At 41.4% G+C, this 16,502-nt stretch overlaps 14 pseudogenes; all 14 read right to left on the bottom strand.

Moving 5' to 3' along the window:
* Positions 1-778: 778 nt before the first annotated feature.
* On the bottom strand, positions 779-897 carry LOC137112834 (5S ribosomal RNA; annotated as a pseudogene).
* Positions 898-2,466: 1,569 nt separating this feature from the next.
* LOC137112620 (5S ribosomal RNA) lies at positions 2,467-2,585 on the bottom strand (annotated as a pseudogene).
* Positions 2,586-3,452: 867 nt separating this feature from the next.
* Positions 3,453-3,571, bottom strand: LOC137112470 (5S ribosomal RNA; annotated as a pseudogene).
* Positions 3,572-4,428: 857 nt separating this feature from the next.
* LOC137112833 (5S ribosomal RNA) lies at positions 4,429-4,547 on the bottom strand (annotated as a pseudogene).
* An 867-nt stretch (positions 4,548-5,414) lies between these two features.
* LOC137112832 (5S ribosomal RNA) lies at positions 5,415-5,533 on the bottom strand (annotated as a pseudogene).
* Positions 5,534-6,401: 868 nt separating this feature from the next.
* Positions 6,402-6,520, bottom strand: LOC137112469 (5S ribosomal RNA; annotated as a pseudogene).
* Positions 6,521-7,377: 857 nt separating this feature from the next.
* Positions 7,378-7,496, bottom strand: LOC137112831 (5S ribosomal RNA; annotated as a pseudogene).
* Positions 7,497-9,787: 2,291 nt separating this feature from the next.
* On the bottom strand, positions 9,788-9,906 carry LOC137112468 (5S ribosomal RNA; annotated as a pseudogene).
* Positions 9,907-10,764: 858 nt separating this feature from the next.
* LOC137112830 (5S ribosomal RNA) lies at positions 10,765-10,883 on the bottom strand (annotated as a pseudogene).
* An 857-nt stretch (positions 10,884-11,740) lies between these two features.
* On the bottom strand, positions 11,741-11,859 carry LOC137112829 (5S ribosomal RNA; annotated as a pseudogene).
* Positions 11,860-12,726: 867 nt separating this feature from the next.
* Positions 12,727-12,845, bottom strand: LOC137112859 (5S ribosomal RNA; annotated as a pseudogene).
* Positions 12,846-13,702: 857 nt separating this feature from the next.
* LOC137113068 (5S ribosomal RNA) lies at positions 13,703-13,821 on the bottom strand (annotated as a pseudogene).
* An 856-nt stretch (positions 13,822-14,677) lies between these two features.
* Positions 14,678-14,786, bottom strand: LOC137112697 (5S ribosomal RNA; annotated as a pseudogene).
* Positions 14,787-15,653: 867 nt separating this feature from the next.
* LOC137112828 (5S ribosomal RNA) lies at positions 15,654-15,772 on the bottom strand (annotated as a pseudogene).
* Between the last annotated feature and the right edge of the window lie 730 nt (positions 15,773-16,502).

Here is a 16,502-nt window from a genome sequence, read left to right as displayed (position 1 = left end):
GGCAAAGTACAAAGTACTATAACTGTACTGGTCTGTTACGCCCCTGTCAAGGGGGTCAGGGTGCAACATACAAAGATAAATTAGCATGTTCCCTCTCCGATCCCCAAACCAAAATCCAGGATCGAGATGTTCCAACAGAATGATATTTATTTTAAACGAAAGAAAGTGTCAAACAAAACATGACACTACAACTCAGAGCGAACCAAGGCCAACATAATAAACAAAATAAGCCATTTCCCACAGAAAGTGCTAGCTAGCCTGATAGAAATAAACAAACCAAAAGACAGTCGCTAACCCTAACTCCCAAATGTGAAAACAATCCAAAGAAAATGGCAGTTCACCCCTACAGATTTAATACTATTTACAAAATATACAATTTATAAACAAAACCACGGCATAAAACCTAACAATTCAAAAATGCTAAATAAGGTTTGGAAACCAAGAACAGCAAACAGGTGTTACTGCCAGAAAGAGCCTCGCTAGCTGTTGGGAACCGTACTTTTAAAACTCCAGGAAGTGTAGGATGGACCAATCAGCTTCCTGTACTGCCCCCCAATCCGGCCAATCAGGCAGGGCACCTATAAGAACAACAAAATAAAAACAACACATATGGCCAGGACCGTAACATGGTCTACTAGTAATGAAGCACGATGGTTGAAAAACCAATAAAGTAGCAAAACAGCAATGAAAGAACAAAATTTGATGAAAATATAGCACAATTTCTATGAATAAATAGGCAGTAACACCAGCTTGTGCTGCCCGTAAACCCAAGCAAAAAAGCTTACAGCACCTGGTATTCCCAGGCGGTCTTCCTACCAAGTACTAACCAGGCCCGGCTCTATTTGGCTGCCGAGATCGGACGAGATCGGGCGCTTAGAGAGCGGTGTGGCCGTAAGCTGCATTTGACATCATCAACAGCTCTTAAAAACGCTGGAGAAGCAGAATGCATGACACTTGCTAAGAAGAAAATAAATGTGGCAAAGTACAAAGTACTATAACTGTACTGGTCTGTTACGCCCCTGTCCAGGGGGTCAGGGTGCAACATACAAAGATAAATTAGCATGTTCCCTCTCCGATCCCCAAACCAAAATCCAGGATCGAGATGTTCCAACAGAATGATATTTATTTTAAACGAAAGAAAGTGTCAAACAAAACATGACACTACAACTCAGGGCGAACCAAGGCCAACATAATAAACAAAATAAGCCATTTCCCACAGAAAGTGCTAGCTAGCCTGATAGAAATAAACAAACCAAAAGACAGTCGCTAACCCTAACTCCCTAATGTGAAAACAAGAGAAAACAATCAAAAGAAAATGGCTGTTCACCCCTACAGATTTAATACGAATTACAAAATATACAATTTATAAACAAAACCACGGCACAAAACCTAACAATTCAAAAATGCTAAATAAGGTTTGGAAACCAAGAACAGCAAACAGGTGTTGCTGCCAGAAAGAGCCTCGCTAGCTGTTGGGAACCGTACTTTTAAAACTCCAGGAAGTGTAGGATGGACCAATCAGCTTCCTGTACTGCCCCCCAACCCGGCCAATCAGGCAGGGCACCTATAAGAACAACAAAATAAAAACAACACATATGGCCAGGACCGTAACATGGTCTACTAGTAATGAAGCACGATGGTTGACAAACCAATAAAGTAGCAAAACAGCAATGAAAGAACAAAATTTGATGAAATTTGATATTACTATAACTGTACTGGTCTGTTACGCCCCTGTCCAGGGGGTCAGGGTGCAACATACAAAGATAAATTAGCATGTTCCCTCTCCGATCCCCAAACCAAAATCCAGTATCGAGATGTTCCAACAGAATGATATTTATTTTAAACGAAAGAAAGTGTCAAACAAAACATGACACTACAACTCAGGGCGAACCAAGGCCAACATAATAAACAAAATAAGCCATTTCCCACAGAAAGTGCTAGCTAGCCTGATAGAAATAAACAAACCAAAAGACAGTCGCTAACCCTAACTCCCAAATGTGAAAACAATCCAAAGAAAATGGCAGTTCACCCCTACAGATTTAATACTATTTACAAAATATACAATTTATAAACAAAACCACGGCATAAAACCTAACAATTCAAAAATGCTAAATAAGGTTTGGAAACCAAGAACAGCAAACAGGTGCTGCTGCCAGAAAGAGCCTCGCTAGCTGTTGGGAACCGTACTTTTAAAACTCCAGGAAGTGTAGGATGGACCAATCAGCTTCCTGTACTGCCCCTCAATCCGGCCAATCAGGCAGGGCACCTATAAGAACAACAAATCAAAAACAACACATATGGCCAGGACCGTAACATGGTCTACTAGTAATGAAGCACGATGGTTGACAAACCAATAAAGTAGCAAAACAGCAATGAAAGAACAAAATTTGATGAAAATATAGAACAATTTCTATGAATAAATAGGCAGTAACACCAGCTTGTGCTGCCCGTAAACCCAAGAAAAAAAGCTTACAGCACCTGGTATTCCCAGGCAGTCTTCCTACCAAGTACTAACCAGGCCCGGCTCTATTTGGCTGCCGAGATCGGACGAGATCGGGCGCTTAGAGAGCTGTGTGGCCGTAAGCTGCATTTGACATCATCAACAGCTCTTAAAAACGCTGGAGAAGCAGAATGCATGACACTTGCTAAGAAGAAGATAAATGTGGCAATGTACAAAGTACTATAACTGTACTGGTCTGTTACGCCCCTGTCTAGGGGGTCAGGGTGCAACATACAAAGATAAATTAGCATGTTCCCTCTCCGATCCCCAAACCAAAATCCAGTATCGAGATGTTCCAACAGAATGATATTTATTTTAAACGAAAGAAAGTGTCAAACAAAACATGACACTACAACTCAGGGCGAACCAAGGCCAACATAATAAACAAAATAAGCCATTTCCCACAGAAAGTGCTAGCTAGCCTGATAGAAATAAACAATCCAAAAGACAGTCGCTAACCCTAACTCCCTAATGTGAAAACAAGAGAAAACAATCAAAAGAAAATGGCTGTTCACCCCTACAGATTTAATACTATTTACAAAATATACAATTTATAAACAAAACCACGGCATAAAACCTAACAATTCAAAAATGCTAAATAAAGTTTGGAAACCAAGAACAGCAAACAGGTGCTGCTGCCAGAAAGAGCCTCGCTAGCTGTTGGGAACCGTACTTTTAAAACTCCAGGAAGTGTAGGATGGACCAATCAGCTTCCTGTACTGCCCCCCAATCCGGCCAATCAGGCAGGGCACCTATAAGAACAAGAAAATAAAAACAACACATATGGCCAGGACCGTAACATGGTCTACTAGTAATGAAGCACGATGGTTGACAAACCAATAAAGTAGCAAAACAGTAATGAAAGAACAAAATTTGATGAAAATATAGAACAATTTCTATGAATAAATAGGCAGTAACACCAGCTTGTGCTGCCCGTAAACCCAAGCAAAAAAGCTTACAGCACCTGGTATTCCCACGCGGTCTTCCTACCAAGTACTAACCAGGCCCGGCTCTATTTGGCTGCCAAGATCGGACGAGATCGGGCGCTTAGAGAGCGGTGTGGCCGTAAGCTGCATTTGACATCGTCAACAGCTCTTAAAAACGCTGGAGAAGCAGAATGCATGACACTTGCTAAGAAGAAGATAAATGTGGCAAAGTACAAAGTACTATAACTGTACTGGTCTGTTACGCCCCTGTCAAGGGGGTCAGGGTGCAACATACAAAGATAAATTAGCATGTTCCCTCTCCGATCCCCAAACCAAAATCCAGGATCGAGATGTTCCAACAGAATGATATTTATTTTAAACGAAAGAAAGTGTCAAACAAAACATGACACTACAACTCAGAGCGAACCAAGGCCAACATAATAAACAAAATAAGCCATTTCCCACAGAAAGTGCTAGCTAGCCTGATAGAAATAAACAAACCAAAAGACAGTCGCTAACCCTAACTCCCAAATGTGAAAACAATCCAAAGAAAATGGCAGTTCACCCCTACAGATTTAATACTATTTACAAAATATACAATTTATAAACAAAACCACGGCATAAAACCTAACAATTCAAAAATGCTAAATAAGGTTTGGAAACCAAGAACAGCAAACAGGTGCTGCTGCCAGAAAGAGCCTCGCTAGCTGTTGGGAACCGTACTTTTAAAACTCCAGGAAGTGTAGGATGGACCAATCAGCTTCCTGTACTGACCCTCAATCCGGCCAATCAGGCAGGGCACCTATAAGAACGAGAAAATAAAAACAACACATATGGCCAGGACCGTAACATGGTCTACTAGTAATGAAGCACGATGGTTGACAAACCAATAAAGTAGCAAAACAGCAATGAAAGAACAAAATTTGATGAAAATATAGCACAATTTCTATGAATAAATAGGCAGTAACACCAGCTTGTGCTGCCCGTAAACCCAAGCAAAAAAGCTTACAGCACCTGGTATTCCCAGGCGGTCTTCCTACCAAGTACTAACCAGGCCCGGCTCTATTTGGCTGCCGAGATCGGACGAGATCGGGCGCTTAGAGAGCGGTGTGGCCGTAAGCTGCATTTGACATCATCAACAGCTCTTAAAAACGCTGGAGAAGCAGAATGCATGACACTTGCTAAGAAGAAGATAAATGTGGCAAAGTACAAAGTACTATAACTGTACTGGTCTGTTACGCCCCTGTCCAGGGGGTCAGGGTGCAACATACAAAGATAAATTAGCATGTTCCCTCTCCGATCCCCAAACCAAAATCCAGGATCGAGATGTTCCAACAGAATGATATTTATTTTAAACGAAAGAAAGTGTCAAACAAAACATGACACTACAACTCAGGGCGAACCAAGGCCAACATAATAAACAAAATAAGCCATTTCCCACAGAAAGTGCTAGCTAGCCTGATAGAAATAAACAAACCAAAAGACAGTCGCTAACCCTAACTCCCTAATGTGAAAACAAGAGAAAACAATCAAAAGAAAATGGCTGTTCACCCCTACAGATTTAATACGAATTACAAAATATACAATTTATAAACAAAACCACGGCACAAAACCTAACAATTCAAAAATGCTAAATAAGGTTTGGAAACCAAGAACAGCAAACAGGTGTTACTGCCAGAAAGAGCCTCGCTAGCTGTTGGGAACCGTACTTTTAAAACTCCAGGAAGTGTAGGATGGACCAATCAGCTTCCTGTACTGCCCCCCAATCCGGCCAATCAGGCAGGGCACCTATAAGAACAACAAAATAAAAACAACACATATGGCCAGGACCGTAACATGGTCTACTAGTAATGAAGCACGATGGTTGAAAAACCAATAAAGTAGCAAAACAGCAATGAAAGAACAAAATTTGATGAAAATATAGCACAATTTCTATGAATAAATAGGCAGTAACACCAGCTTGTGCTGCCCGTAAACCCAAGCAAAAAAGCTTACAGCACCTGGTATTCCCAGGCGGTCTTCCTACCAAGTACTAACCAGGCCCGGCTCTATTTGGCTGCCGAGATCGGACGAGATCGGGCGCTTAGAGAGCGGTGTGGCCGTAAGCTGCATTTGACATCATCAACAGCTCTTAAAAACGCTGGAGAAGCAGAATGCATGACACTTGCTAAGAAGAAGATAAATGTGGCAAAGTACAAAGTACTATAACTGTACTGGTCTGTTACGCCCCTGTCCAGGGGGTCAGGGTGCAACATACAAAGATAAATTAGCATGTTCCCTCTCCGATCCCCAAACCAAAATCCAGGATCGAGATGTTCCAACAGAATGATATTTATTTTAAACGAAAGAAAGTGTCAAACAAAACATGACACTACAACTCAGGGCGAACCAAGGCCAACATAATAAACAAAATAAGCCATTTCCCACAGAAAGTGCTAGCTAGCCTGATAGAAATAAAAAAACCAAAACACAGTCGCTAACCCTAACTCCCTAATGTGAAAACAAGAGAAAACAATCAAAAGAAAATGGCTGTTCGACCCCAACAGATTTAATACTATTTACAAAATATACAATTTATAAACAAAACCACGGCATAAAACCTAACAATTCAAAAATGCTAAATAAAGTTTGGAAACCAAGAACAGCAAACAGGTGCTGCTGCCAGAAAGAGCCTCGCTAGCTGTTGGGAACCGTACTTTTAAAACTCCAGGAAGTGTAGGATGGACCAATCAGCTTCCTGTACTGCCCCCCAATCCGGCCAATCAGGCAGGGCACCTATAAGAACAAGAAAATAAAAACAACACATATGGCCAGGACCGTAACATGGTCTACTAGTAATGAAGCACGATGGTTGACAAACCAATAAAGTAGCAAAACAGTAATGAAAGAACAAAATTTGATGAAAATATAGAACAATTTCTATGAATAAATAGGCAGTAACACCAGCTTGTGCTGCCCGTAAACCCAAGCAAAAAAGCTTACAGCACCTGGTATTCCCACGCGGTCTTCCTACCAAGTACTAACCAGGCCCGGCTCTATTTGGCTGCCAAGATCGGACGAGATCGGGCGCTTAGAGAGCGGTGTGGCCGTAAGCTGCATTTGACATCGTCAACAGCTCTTAAAAACGCTGGAGAAGCAGAATGCATGACACTTGCTAAGAAGAAGATAAATGTGGCAAAGTACAAAGTACTATAACTGTACTGGTCTTTTACGCCCCTGTCAAGGGGGTCAGGGTGCAACATACAAAGATAAATTAGCATGTTCCCTCTCCGATCCCCAAACCAAAATCCAGGATCGAGATGTTCCAACAGAATGATATTTATTTTAAACGAAAGAAAGTGTCAAACAAAACATGACACTACAACTCAGAGCGAACCAAGGCCAACATAATAAACAAAATAAGCCATTTCCCACAGAAAGTGCTAGCTAGCCTGATAGAAATAAACAAACCAAAAGACAGTCGCTAACCCTAACTCCCAAATGTGAAAACAATCCAAAGAAAATGGCAGTTCACCCCTACAGATTTAATACTATTTACAAAATATACAATTTATAAACAAAACCACGGCATAAAACCTAACAATTCAAAAATGCTAAATAAGGTTTGGAAACCAAGAACAGCAAACAGGTGCTGCTGCCAGAAAGAGCCTCGCTAGCTGTTGGGAACCGTACTTTTAAAACTCCAGGAAGTGTAGGATGGACCAATCAGCTTCCTGTACTGACCCTCAATCCGGCCAATCAGGCAGGGCACCTATAAGAACGAGAAAATAAAAACAACACATATGGCCAGGACCGTAACATGGTCTACTAGTAATGAAGCACGATGGTTGACAAACCAATAAAGTAGCAAAACAGCAATGAAAGAACAAAATTTGATGAAAATATAGCACAATTTCTATGAATAAATAGGCAGTAACACCAGCTTGTGCTGCCCGTAAACCCAAGCAAAAAAGCTTACAGCACCTGGTATTCCCAGGCGGTCTTCCTACCAAGTACTAACCAGGCCCGGCTCTATTTGGCTGCCGAGATCGGACGAGATCGGGCGCTTAGAGAGCGGTGTGGCCGTAAGCTGCATTTGACATCATCAACAGCTCTTAAAAACGCTGGAGAAGCAGAATGCATGACACTTGCTAAGAAGAAGATAAATGTGGCAAAGTACAAAGTACTATAACTGTACTGGTCTGTTACGCCCCTGTCCAGGGGGTCAGGGTGCAACATACAAAGATAAATTAGCATGTTCCCTCTCCGATCCCCAAACCAAAATCCAGGATCGAGATGTTCCAACAGAATGATATTTATTTTAAACGAAAGAAAGTGTCAAACAAAACATGACACTACAACTCAGGGCGAACCAAGGCCAACATAATAAACAAAATAAGCCATTTCCCACAGAAAGTGCTAGCTAGCCTGATAGAAATAAACAAACCAAAAGACAGTCGCTAACCCTAACTCCCTAATGTGAAAACAAGAGAAAACAATCAAAAGAAAATGGCTGTTCACCCCTACAGATTTAATACGAATTACAAAATATACAATTTATAAACAAAACCACGGCACAAAACCTAACAATTCAAAAATGCTAAATAAGGTTTGGAAACCAAGAACAGCAAACAGGTGTTACTGCCAGAAAGAGCCTCGCTAGCTGTTGGGAACCGTACTTTTAAAACTCCAGGAAGTGTAGGATGGACCAATCAGCTTCCTGTACTGCCCCCCAATCCGGCCAATCAGGCAGGGCACCTATAAGAACAACAAAATAAAAACAACACATATGGCCAGGACCGTAACATGGTCTACTAGTAATGAAGCACGATGGTTGAAAAACCAATAAAGTAGCAAAACAGCAATGAAAGAACAAAATTTGATGAAATTTGATATTACTATAACTGTACTGGTCTGTTACGCCCCTGTCCAGGGGGTCAGGGTGCAACATACAAAGATAAATTAGCATGTTCCCTCTCCGATCCCCAAACCAAAATCCAGGATCGAGATGTTCCAACAGAATGATATTTATTTTAAACGAAAGAAAGTGTCAAACAAAACATGACACTACAACTCAGGGCGAACCAAGGCCAACATAATAAACAAAATAAGCCATTTCCCACAGAAAGTGCTAGCTAGCCTGATAGAAATAAACAAACCAAAAGACAGTCGCTAACCCTCACTCCCTAATGTGAAAACAAGAGAAAACAATCAAAAGAAAATGGCTGTTCACCCCTACAGATTTAATACGAATTACAAAATATACAATTTATAAACAAAACCACGGCACAAAACCTAACAATTCAAAAATGCTAAATAAGGTTTGGAAACCAAGAACAGCAAACAGGTGCTGCTGCCAGAAAGAGCCTCGCTAGCTGTTGGGAACCGTACTTTTAAAACTCCAGGAAGTGTAGGATGGACCAATCAGCTTCCTGTACTGCCCCTCAATCCGGCCAATCTGGCAGGGCACCTATAAGAACGAGAAAATAAAAACAACACATATGGCCAGGACCGTAACATGGTCTACTAGTAATGAAGCACGATGGTTGAAAAACCAATAAAGTAGCAAAACAGCAATGAAAGAACAAAATTTGATGAAATTTGATATTACTATAACTGTACTGGTCTGTTACGCCCCTGTCCAGGGGGTCAGGGTGCAACATACAAAGATAAATTAGCATGTTCCCTCTCCGATCCCCAAACCAAAATCCAGTATCGAGATGTTCCAACAGAATGCAATTTATTTTAAACGAAAGAAAGTGTCAAACAAAACATGACACTACAACTCAGGGCGAACCAAGGCCAACATAATAAACAAAATAAGCCATTTCCCACAGAAAGTGCTAGCTAGCCTGATAGAAATAAACAAACCAAAAGACAGTCGCTAACCCTAACTCCCTAATGTGAAAACAAGAGAAAACAATCAAAAGAAAATGGCTGTTCACTCCTACAGATTTAATACGAATTACAAAATATACAATTTATAAACAAAACCACGGCACAAAACCTAACAATTCAAAAATGCTAAATAAGGTTTGGAAACCAAGAACAGCAAACAGGTGCTGCTGCCAGAAAGAGCCTCGCTAGCTGTTGGGAACCGTACTTTTAAAACTCCAGGAAGTGTAGGATGGACCAATCAGCTTCCTGTACTGCCGCCCAATCCGGCCAATCAGGCAGGGCACCTATAAGAACAAGAAAATAAAAACAACACATATGGCCAGGACCGTAACATGGTCTACTAGTAATGAAGCACGATGGTTGACAAACCAATAAAGTAGCAAAACAGAAATGAAAGAACAAAATTTGATGAAAATATAGAACAATTTCTATGAATAAATAGGCAGTAACACCAGCTTGTGCTGCCCGTAAACCCAAGCAAAAAAGCTTACAGCACCTGGTATTCCCACGCGGTCTTCCTACCAAGTACTAACCAGGCCCGGCTCTATTTGGCTGCCAAGATCGGACGAGATCGGGCGCTTAGAGAGCGGTGTGGCCGTAAGCTGCATTTGACATCGTCAACAGCTCTTAAAAACGCTGGAGAAGCAGAATGCATGACACTTGCTAAGAAGAAGATAAATGTGGCAAAGTACAAAGTACTATAACTGTACTGGTCTGTTACGCCCCTGTCAAGGGGGTCAGGGTGCAACATACAAAGATAAATTAGCATGTTCCCTCTCCGATCCCCAAACCAAAATCCAGGATCGAGATGTTCCAACAGAATGATATTTATTTTAAACGAAAGAAAGTGTCAAACAAAACATGACACTACAACTCAGAGCGAACCAAGGCCAACATAATAAACAAAATAAGCCATTTCCCACAGAAAGTGCTAGCTAGCCTGATAGAAATAAACAAACCAAAAGACAGTCGCTAACCCTAACTCCCAAATGTGAAAACAATCCAAAGAAAATGGCAGTTCACCCCTACAGATTTAATACTATTTACAAAATATACAATTTATAAACAAAACCACGGCATAAAACCTAACAATTCAAAAATGCTAAATAAGGTTTGGAAACCAAGAACAGCAAACAGGTGTTACTGCCAGAAAGAGCCTCGCTAGCTGTTGGGAACCGTACTTTTAAAACTCCAGGAAGTGTAGGATGGACCAATCAGCTTCCTGTACTGCCCCCCAATCCGGCCAATCAGGCAGGGCACCTATAAGAACGAGAAAATAAAAACAACACATATGGCCAGGACCGTAACATGGTCTACTAGTAATGAAGCACGATGGTTTTAAAAACCAATAAAGTAGCAAAACAGCAATGAAAGAACAAAATTTGATGAAAATATAGAACAATTTCTATGAATAAATTGGCAGTAACACCAGCTTGTGCTGCCCGTAAACCCAAGCAAAAAAGCTTACAGCACCTGGTATTCCCAGGCGGTCTTCCTACCAAGTACTAACCAGGCCCGGCTCTATTTGGCTGCCGAGATCGGACGAGATCGGGCGCTTAGAGAGCGGTGTGGCCGTAAGCTGCATTTGACATCATCAACAGCTCTTAAAAACGCTGGAGAAGCAGAATGCATGACACTTGCTAAGAAGAAGATAAATGTGGCAAAGTACAAAGTACTATAACTGTACTGGTCTGTTACGCCCCTGTCCAGGGGGTCAGGGTGCAACATACAAAGATAAATTAGCATGTTCCCTCTCCGATCCCCAAACCAAAATCCAGGATCGAGATGTTCCAACAGAATGATATTTATTTTAAACGAAAGAAAGTGTCAAACAAAACATGACACTACAACTCAGGGCGAACCAAGGCCAACATAATAAACAAAATAAGCCATTTCCCACAGAAAGTGCTAGCTAGCCTGATAGAAATAAACAAACCAAAACACAGTCGCTAACCCTAACTCCCTAATGTGAAAACAGTCCAAAGAAAATGGCTGTTCACCCCTACAGATTTAATACTATTTACAAAATATACAATTTATAAACAAAACCACGGCATAAAACCTAACAATTCAAAAATGCTAAATAAAGTTTGGAAACCAAGAACAGCAAACAGGTGCTGCTGCCAGAAAGAGCCTCGCTAGCTGTTGGGAACCGTACTTTTAAAACTCCAGGAAGTGTAGGATGGACCAATCAGCTTCCTGTACTGCCCCCCAATCCGGCCAATCAGGCAGGGCACCTATAAGAACAACAAAATAAAAACAACACATATGGCCAGGACCGTAACATGGTCTACTAGTAATGAAGCACGATGGTTGAAAAACCAATAAAGTAGCAAAACAGCAATGAAAGAACAAAATTTGATGAAAATAAAGAACAATTTCTATGAATAAATAGGCAGTAACACCAGCTTGTGCTGCCCGTAAACCCAAGCAAAAAAGCTTACAGCACCTGGTATTCCCAGGCGGTCTTCCTACCAAGTACTAACCAGGCCCGGCTCTATTTGGCTGCCGAGATCGGACGAGATCGGGCGCTTAGAGAGCGGTGTGGCCGTAAGCTGCATTTGACATCATCAACAGCTCTTAAAAACGCTGGAGAAGCAGAATGCATGACACTTGCTAAGAAGAAGATAAATGTGGCAAAGTACAAAGTACTATAACTGTACTGGTCTGTTACGCCCCTGTCCAGGGGGTCAGGGTGCAACATACAAAGATAAATTAGCATGTTCCCTCTCCGATCCCCAAACCAAAATCCAGGACCGAGATGTTCCAACAGAATGATATTTATTTTAAACGAAAGAAAGTGTCAAACAAAACATGACACTACAACTCAGGGCGAACCAAGGCCAACATAATAAACAAAATAAGCCATTTCCCACAGAAAGTGCTAGCTAGCCTGATAGAAATAAACAAACCAAAAGACAGTCGCTAACCCTAACTCCCTAATGTGAAAACAAGAGAAAACAATCAAAAGAAAATGGCTGTTCACCCCTACAGATTTAATACGAATTACAAAATATACAATTTATAAACAAAACCACGGCACAAAACCTAACAATTCAAAAATGCTAAATAAGGTTTGGAAACCAAGAACAGCAAACAGGTGTTACTGCCAGAAAGAGCCTCGCTAGCTGTTGGGAACCGTACTTTTAAAACTCCAGGAAGTGTAGGATGGACCAATCAGCTTCCTGTACTGCCCCTCAATCCGGCCAATCAGGCAGGGCACCTATAAGAACGAGAAAATAAAAACAACACATATGGCCAGGACCGTAACATGGTCTACTAGTAATGTAGCACGATGGTTGAAAAACCAATAAAGTAGCAAAACAGCAATGAAAGAACAAAATTTGATGAAAATATAGAACAATTTCTATGAATAAATAGGCAGTAACACCAGCTTGTGCTGCCCGTAAACCCAAGCAAAAAAGCTTACAGCACCTGGTATTCCCAGGTGGTCTTCCTACCAAGTACTAACCAGGCCCGGCTCTATTTGGCTGCCGAGATCGGACGAGATCGGGCGCTTAGAGAGCGGTGTGGCCGTAAGCTGCATTTGACATCATCAACAGCTCTTAAAAACACTGGAGAAGCAGAATGCATGACACTTGCTAAGAAGAAGACAAATGTGGCAAAGTACAAAGTACTATAACTGTACTGGTCTGTTACGCCCCTGTCCAGGGGGTCAGGGTGCAACATACAAAGATAAATTAGCATGTTCCCTCTCCGATCCCCAAACCAAAATCCAGGATCGAGATGTTCCAACAGAATGATATTTATTTTAAACGAAAGAAAGTGTCAAACAAAACATGACACTACAACTCAGGGCGAACCAAGGCCAACATAATAAACAAAATAAGCCATTTCCCACAGAAAGTGCTAGCTAGCCTGATAGAAATAAACAAACCAAAAGACAGTCGCTAACCCTAACTCCCTAATGTGAAAACAGTCCAAAGAAAATGGCTGTTCACCCCTACAGATTTAATACTATTTACAAAATATACAATTTATAAACAAAACCACGGCACAAAACCTAACAATTCAAAAATGCTAAATAAGGTTTGGAAACCAAGAACAGCAAACAGGTGCTGCTGCCAGAAAGAGCCTCGCTAGCTGTTGGGAACCGTACTTTTAAAACTCCAGGAAGTGTAGGATGGACCAATCAGCTTCCTGTACTGCCCCTCAATCCGGCCAATCAGGCAGGGCACCTATAAGAACAACATATCAAAAACAACACATATGGCCAGGACCGTAACATGGTCTACTAGTAATGAAGCACGATGGTTGACAAACCAATAAAGTAGCAAAACAGTAATGAAAGAACAAAATTTGATGAAAATATAGAACAATTTCTATGAATAAATAGGCAGTAACACCAGCTTGTGCTGCCCGTAAACCCAAGCAAAAAAGCTTACAGCACCTGGTATTCCCACGCGGTCTTCCTACCAAGTACTAACCAGGCCCGGCTCTATTTGGCTGCCGAGATCGGACGAGATCGGGCGCTTAGAGAGCGGTGTGGCCGTAAGCTGCATTTGACATCATCAACAGCTCTTAAAAACGTTGGAGAAGCAGAATGCATGAAACTTGCTAAGACGAAGATAAATGTGGCAAAGTACAAAGTACTATAACTGTACTGGTCTGTTACGCCCCGTCCAGGGGGTCAGGGTGCAACATACAAAGATAAATTAGCATGTTCCCTCTCCGATCCCCAAACCAAAATCCAGGATCGAGATGTTCCAACAGAATGATATTTATTTTAAACGAAAGAAAGTGTCAAACAAAACATGACACTACAACTCAGGGCGAACCAAGGCCAACATAATAAACAAAATAAGCCATTTCCCACAGAAAGTGCTAGCTAGCCTGATAGAAATAAACAAACCAAAACACAGTCGCTAACCCTAACTCCCTAATGTGAAAACAGTCCAAAGAAAATGGCTGTTCACCCCTACAGATTTAATACTATTTACAAAATATACAATTTATAAACAAAACCACGGCATAAAACCTAACAATTCAAAAATGCTAAATAAAGTTTGGAAACCAAGAACAGCAAACAGGTGCTGCTGCCAGAAAGAGCCTCGCTAGCTGTTGGGAACCGTACTTTTAAAACTCCAGGAAGTGTATGATGGACCAATCAGCTTCCTGTACTGCCCCCCAATCCGGCCAATCAGGCAGGGCACCTATAAGAACAACAAAATAAAAACAACACATATGGCAAAGACCGTAACATGGTCTACTAGTAATGAAGCACGATGGTTGAAAAACCAATAAAGTAGCAAAACAGCAATGAAAGAACAAAATTTGATGAAAATAAAGAACAATTTCTATGAATAAATAGGCAGTAACACCAGCTTGTGCTGCCCGTAAACCCAAGCAAAAAAGCTTACAGCACCTGGTATTCCCAGGCGGTCTTCCTACCAAGTACTAACCAGGCCCGGCTCTATTTGGCTGCCGAGATCGGGCGCTTAGAGAGCGGTGTGGCCGTAAGCTGCATTTGACATCATCAACAGCTCTTAAAAACGCTGGAGAAGCAGAATGCATGACACTTGCTAAGAAGAAGATAAATGTGGCAAAGTACAAAGTACTATAACTGTACTGGTCTGTTACGCCCCTGTCCAGGGGGTCAGGGTGCAACATACAAAGATAAATTAGCATGTTCCCTCTCCGATCCCCAAACCAAAATCCAGGACCGAGATGTTCCAACAGAATGATATTTATTTTAAACGAAAGAAAGTGTCAAACAAAACATGACACTACAACTCAGGGCGAACCAAGGCCAACATAATAAACAAAATAAGCCATTTCCCACAGAAAGTGCTAGCTAGCCTGATAGAAATAAACAAACCAAAAGACAGTCGCTAACCCTAACTCCCTAATGTGAAAACAAGAGAAAACAATCAAAAGAAAATGGCTGTTCACCCCTACAGATTTAATACGAATTACAAAATATACAATTTATAAACAAAACCACGGCATAAAACCTAACAATTCAAAAATGCTAAATAAAGTTTGGAAACCAAGAACAGCAAACAGGTGCTGCTGCCAGAAAGAGCCTCGCTAGCTGTTGGGAACCGTACTTTTAAAACTCCAGGAAGTGTAGGATGGACCAATCAGCTTCCTGTACTGCCCCCCAATCCGGCCAATCAGGCAGGGCACCTATAAGAACAACAAAATAAAAACAACACATATGGCCAGGACCGTAACATGGTCTACTAGTAATGAAGCACGATGGTTGAAAAACCAATAAAGTAGCAAAACAGCAATGAAAGAACAAAATTTGATGAAAATAAAGAACAATTTCTATGAATAAATAGGCAGTAACACCAGCTTGTGCTGCCCGTAAACCCAAGCAAAAAAGCTTACAGCACCTGGTATTCCCAGGCGGTCTTCCTACCAAGTACTAACCAGGCCCGGCTCTATTTGGCTGCCGAGATCGGACGAGATCGGGCGCTTAGAGAGCGGTGTGGCCGTAAGCTGCATTTGACATCATCAACAGCTCTTAAAAACGCTGGAGAAGCAGAATGCATGACACTTGCTAAGAAGAAGATAAATGTGGCAAAGTACAAAGTACTATAACTGTACTGGTCTGTTACGCCCCTGTCCAGGGGGTCAGGGTGCAACATACAAAGATAAATTAGCATGTTCCCTCTCCGATCCCCAAACCAAAATCCAGGATCGAGATGTTCCAACAGAATGATATTTATTTTAAACGAAAGAAAGTGTCAAACAAAACATGACACTACAACTCAGGGCGAACCAAGGCCAACATAATAAACAAAATAAGCCATTTCCCACAGAAAGTGCTAGCTAGCCTGATAGAAATAAACAAACCAAAAGACAGTCGCTAACCCTAACTCCCTAATGTGAAAACAAGAGAAAACAATCAAAAGAAAATGGCTGTTCACCCCTACAGATTTAATACGAATTACAAAATATACAATTTATAAACAAAACCACGGCATAAAACCTAACAATTCAAAAATGCTAAATAAAGTTTGGAAACCAAGAACAGCAAACAGGTGCTGCTGCCAGAAAGAGCCTCGCTAGCTGTTGGGAACCGTACTTTTAAAACTCCAGGAAGTGTAGGATGGACCAATCAGCTTCCTGTACTGCCCCCCAATCCGGCCAATCAGGCAGGGCACCTATAAGAACAACAAAATAAAAACAACACATATGGCCAGGACCGTAACATGGTCTACTAGTAA

Source organism: Channa argus, unplaced genomic scaffold, assembly GCF_033026475.1.
Source record: "Channa argus isolate prfri unplaced genomic scaffold, Channa argus male v1.0 Contig014, whole genome shotgun sequence".
Taxonomy (NCBI): Eukaryota; Metazoa; Chordata; class Actinopteri; order Anabantiformes; family Channidae; genus Channa; species Channa argus.
The sequence above is the reverse complement of the archived record's forward strand: the minus strand, read 5'-3'. Positions and strand labels throughout refer to the sequence as shown.